We start from the raw sequence: 6,000 nt of genomic DNA on the forward strand, positions 1-6,000 counted from the left end.
TTCAATTTAAGGGGGGGAGAATTGTAACACCCGGTATTTTAAATACGTAAATCCGCATGCATAATTAGGGTATTTAATTATTTAAATTTGTGATTTATGGGTTAAATAATTATGTGAATTATTTGTGCATGATTTAATTTATTTTTAAGCATTTAACCCATAATTAGTGATTTTTAGGATTTTTAGTATTTTAATTATTTTATCGCGTAGACGGGACCGTGGACGGACGAGATGACAATTTTCTATCCAATTTATTTCATGAGCCTTTTAAGAGCCCAAAAATATTATTTTAAGTTTTATTACCTCAAAAATTTTAGTATTTAATTTTATATAATTTTAGGAGTCCATTTTTATCCAAATTTAGCCATTTTAATGACTTTTAATTATTTTTAAAATTCCCTTAAATTTTAATTTCGGGATTTTTATATTTTTAATTTAAGTTATCAGATTTTAACTTTTATTTGGAGTTTTAAAATTTTATATTTTATATTTAAAACTTTTAATTATTCTTAATTACCTAAAACCTATTTTTATTAATTAAAAATCAAAACCTAATCTACCCAAACCCACCCCTCACCCGATCACTCACACACACAGCCGCCACCCTACTGTTCATCCTCCTCCTCAACCAAGCAGCCCCAAGGAAGAACACCATAGCCACGTTTTTGAAGGTCCAAAGCTTGTCGTCGTCGCCCCGTCGTCCCGGAATCGTTCCACGCGCCTGTTTCTCTTCAAACTTCGGTGCTAGGCATGTTTTTCTTCTAAATTTTCGTACCTATCAGTTATTATGGTGTGTGTATGATGTATGCATCTAAATCTTTAAAGATTTTTCAGAACACATCGGCTTTCATGGAGTCGAGCATTGTAGTGTGGTTTGAATGATTCATGTTCACGTTTTGATGTCATGGGTGCGTTCTAGCTACTGGCCAGGGTCCTTAGGGTGTCCTAGGTGTGTCTGGACTCGAATGGCTCGAATGGCTTGAGCCAAACGAGCCCAGGGAACCAACTGCTGCAGATCGGCCAAGAGGAGTCGCAGAATAGGGTTCTGTGGGAAGGGGATCGGGTTCGGTCCTGTGGGGTGCATGGGCCGGGGTCAGGGGCTAGGTTCGAACCGCCCAGACGTGGGCTACGTCTGGGCGGCGGGGCTCCGGCCAGGAGTGGCCGGAGCAGGGCGGCAACAGCCCTAGAAGGGCTGCTGCTCGCGGCGGGCCGAGAGGAATGAGGAAGGGGCAGATTGGGTTCGGGCTAGGGTTTTCAGTTGGGTCCGGGTCGGGTTTGGTGGTCCGGGTCAATTCAGCGGGTCATGGGTTAAGTTAGTTGGGTCCGGGTCCGGGTCCGGGTTAAGTTAGTTAAACTCGGGTATTTTTATTTTTAAGTTTTTAGTTTAATTAAGGGTTTAATGGGCCTAATTAAATCTCAAAATTTAATTGGGCTCCATTTAATTATTTTGGGTTGAACTTAATTGTTTGGGCTTAATTAATTTAATTAAGTGAGCCCACTAATTTTTATAGGCTTTAGGGCCCATGAAAGTTATTGGGCCAGTCTTTGGGCTTTTGGGCCCATTGGGCCAGAATTGGTTGTTAATGGGCTTGAATTATTTAATTGGGCTTGGAATAATTTTATTGGGCTTAAGTATGTTAATGGGCCAGTCTCAGTGTTAATGGGCCAGATTTAAGTAATTGGGCTTGAGTGTTAGGGCCAGCAGTCCAGTACAATCCATGAGAAATTGCATGTGTCCTGATTATATATTTAATTATTTTTATGCATTGAAGTTATTTTAATATGTATATGTTAGTATGAAATTAAATTAAATATATATGAAGGACACACATTTTATTTAAGTACATGCATTCATGAAATAATTTTATGTACGATTAAATGTTTAAGGTTGAGCAATAAGAAAATATTTTATGTTGGAAGTTGAAGTAGTGTGATAATTTGAGATTTGAGGGGGATTCGTCCCCATATGTGAACTATTGAAGGGCAGTTTACTGCCAATTTAAGAGGTGATTCGTCACCGCCACGTACGTTGGTTTCCACGCTGATCAGTATTTAATGTATGATTTAAGGTTACACTACGGATACAACCATGCGATGTTAGAAAATAATTTGCTCAACAATATTTATGTATTATGTTATTTAAGTTAATTTAAGTTATGATATGTTATGATATTTTTTTAAGCATGCTCATTCATGTATATGTTATGTATTAGTAGTAAATTGATTTAAATTATTTTAAACCCTTGTTATGTTAGCATGTTGGGCCTCTAGGCTCACTACACGGGTATGGTACAGGTGAGTATGTAGAGGAGGATGTAGCTCCTACCGGCGGCGAGGACATATGAGCGGACATGCAGTGACCCCGTGACCGTGATAGATGTCTGAGTCACATTGCATGTTTTGAATATTTCAGCACGTTAAATATTTTTATTATTTTTCAGGGATTGTGGGTTGGAATATTTTATTTAAATATTTTCAGTGCATGCAAACTTTAATCATTTTATTTATGCAGTATTTTAATTCAATATTTGACTCAGATATTTATTTTATTAAAGAATGCATTTTTATTTAAGTTATTTATTTATTTATTTTAAATCTTTTTATTCTGTGCGTATATGTATGGGCATATATGTACATATTTTATTTAGTAAGTATAAAAAAAAAATTTCCGCATATTTATTTAATAATTAGAGAGTTAGGGTCGTTTCAACATGAGTGCTGCCACCGCACGGATCAACCTCTGGGTGCAACCACACTCGTCTAGTACACCAGAGTAGACAGACATAAATGCCCCCGCCGTCGCGGTACTCTCAGTGACAGACTATCGAGTATAGAGCTAAGCGGCTCTATAGTCAGGTATAACAAGGTATAGGCTCAACGTGTATATGCACATGACATATGAATATAGAAAGCGGTAAAATCATATCTCATGCCATATAATAATGCCAAATAAATGCAACATATAAACATGTATACTCGCTGGCAATCTCAGTCAATGTGTACGTACCTCTAGGCTAGTTCAAGTAAAGTAGGATCCTAGGTTCCAAGCCTATATTCAAAAGTTCACCGTATCACTACATAAATTCTATAAGCCTTAACTAAGCTAATAAGTACTCCCAAAACTTAAATAGATTCCCGGACCATACCTTCGTTCGTAGTTAGCCCTTTGCAGTCGCTAGTCCCGGATGACTATAACCACACCTTGGTTATTCCAGAACCTCTATTGTAACCGATAGGGCCCTCAAGTGTATATCTCACACTATATAACTGAAGAAAGAAACTCGGGAATTCATAATTCAGAAATGAATCTGTGAAGCCCTATTTATAGGCAAAATTCCCGGCCAGGATCGGAACTTCCGATTTCGGGATCGGAGCTTCCGATCCAGCTCATTACGTGCATGTAGGACACGCCAGGATCGGAACTTCCGATTGCCCGATCGGAGTTTTCGATCTTCTCTACGTCCAACACTTGTCAAAACTCGCGGCTGAGTCATCGAGAAAAGCTGGCAGCCAGAGATCGGAACGTCCGTTCCTGGATCGGAGCTTCCGATCTCGGTGCTTCCGATGAGCTTCCGAAGTGGCTAGGATCGGAACTTTCGATCTGGGTTCGGAGCTTCCGATCCGGCCCAAAGTCAAAAGCCCAAATTCTCTTCCGAAGTCCAATAACACTCCGAAAATGATTAATTACTAACCCTTAATCATGTTTATCATATTATTATCTTAAAATGGAATCTGGGTTACTACACATCAAGACTTACTAACTCATCATCCTCACCATCATCACTATCCCAATCATCATGATACTCACCCACCTTCCTTTTTTCCCCTACCTTACTCTTGCCTTTATCATTTGTTTTTTCACAAACCTTACTCTTACCTTTGTCATTACTTTTTTCCTTAGTCCCTCCCTCTCTTACATCATTAATTTTAACTCCAATGTTATTAATTTCTACATCAGATTCAAAAGAGTAAGAAGATTCAGAATATTCAGTTGACATAGAGTAATTTCCATCTGATGAGTCATCAAACTCACTTCTCTCACTAATACCTTCATCAATGTCACTAAATCCATTTTTATGGGATACATCTGTATGATCTTCTTGATCACATGAATCAAATTCATGTTCTACATGGCTAGAGTTATGAGGTGAAAGAGCAGGACCAGAGCATGTATTCACCTCGGGTATTTCATGAGCATTTAAATCAAAAGCATGAGAGTTTGGTTGAGGTTGTGATAAAACAGGGGAGTTTGGTTGAGGTTCTGGTGACACATGACAAGACCTAGAATGATTTTCATCAGGAGAATGGAATGAATGACCACTAGAAGACTCTTTTTTATATTCAATGTAGCCTACTGGACCTGAATGAATGAATTCACTAGTAGGAACAACATTCCCATCAGGATCCATGACCATTTCTGGAACTGGCATGGTCTCCTCAACCCAAATTGGAACTGTTTCTAAGTTCTTGTAAAAATCATACATTTCAGTAACTTCCTTGTCTCCAGATATCTCTGTAAGCCCATATTCTATTACATACCCAGGAATTCTAAAAAAAAACGCACATTCAACTTGTTGCCACCACACAAACGGTACATATCATATAAATTGTTGTAGTTAAACCTATCAAAGTCAACCTTTTTAAATTCATGCTTAAGCCCCCCAACATAAACTATTTTTGGCTTTCCGGGCTCGCTTTGGATCTTAAACAAACCACCAACCCACATCTCAAAATTAACTGATGACTCCATAATGTACTGTTTGTAAGAATAAGAAATGGAAGATTACCTAGTCCACCACACTTCCAACTTCAAATTCAGAATCCCATCAACGAATATCTTTGTTCCAATATCTGGTTCGAGTTTAGGGTTTCTGCGTGAGAATTTGTTGGGTGAAATTGGGGAAGAGATTGAATAAGGGTAATCAATGCCTGAATATTAAAGCATATACACATTAAATTATCGGGGTATATTTGTCAATTCATAATTAAGATATATTAAAAACATATTATAATTGAGCATGGGGCACGTGAGCTAATATTTCAAATACGCGAGGACCGTGGAGCCACTTAAAATAATACGAGGGGTTATGAGCCAATTAGAACATTTACAAGGGGGCCGTATGCATTAAACCCGATAGATATATGTCATTGGATGAATATTTGGCATTATCTGAGCAGCACATCTCAAAGTCCTCGCGTAAGCATAAAAGATCAAGAGGTGTATTCAATCTATAATTTTAATGACTTTTTAAAATGACAAACTTATGTGGAGTTGATGAATTTTATTGACTTTTATAGAATCTCACGGATTTATAATCAGATTTTCATTGATTCTTTTTAGACTTTTCGCAGGACTTTTATAGAAATTTATAAATTTTTCATATAATTACATGAATTTGTATCTTTAATATATCTTACAATTACATGAATTTGTATCTTTAATATATCTTATCATTTTTCGTTTATTTCTTTGAAATAATAATTATTTGACATAACTAATAACTTTAATTTGAAATATTTTTTTAATTTATTGATGGAAATGAATATCATTTGCTTTAAATTTAAATTAATATATATATATATATATATATATATATTAATGTAACAAAATTAAAACATTTTGTGGTTGTGTAAATTTAATTCTTTTCAAAAAAAAATATGATAACTTATAAATTATTTTATCAATTATATTATAAAAAATTATCTGTTAATTTTTGTTTTTTATCATATATGTTATGCGACTATTCAAATATTTGAATTAAGTCGTGTTATAATTTTTTGAATCATATATTATTGTTATTATTATTATTATTAAATATTACAATTATTGGTATAAATCAAAACTAAAAAGCACAAAATAATTTAAAATTTCCTGTTATGCGACTATTCAAATATTTGAATTAATTCGTGTTATAATTTTTTGAAAAAATTGTTTTTTTAGTCTTGTATGTTTGTCACTTTGTGATTTTGGTCTTCTATATTTTCAGAATTCAGTTTTAG

This window comes from Henckelia pumila, chromosome 4 (assembly GCF_033568475.1).
Source record: "Henckelia pumila isolate YLH828 chromosome 4, ASM3356847v2, whole genome shotgun sequence".
NCBI classification, from domain to species: domain Eukaryota; kingdom Viridiplantae; phylum Streptophyta; class Magnoliopsida; order Lamiales; family Gesneriaceae; genus Henckelia; species Henckelia pumila.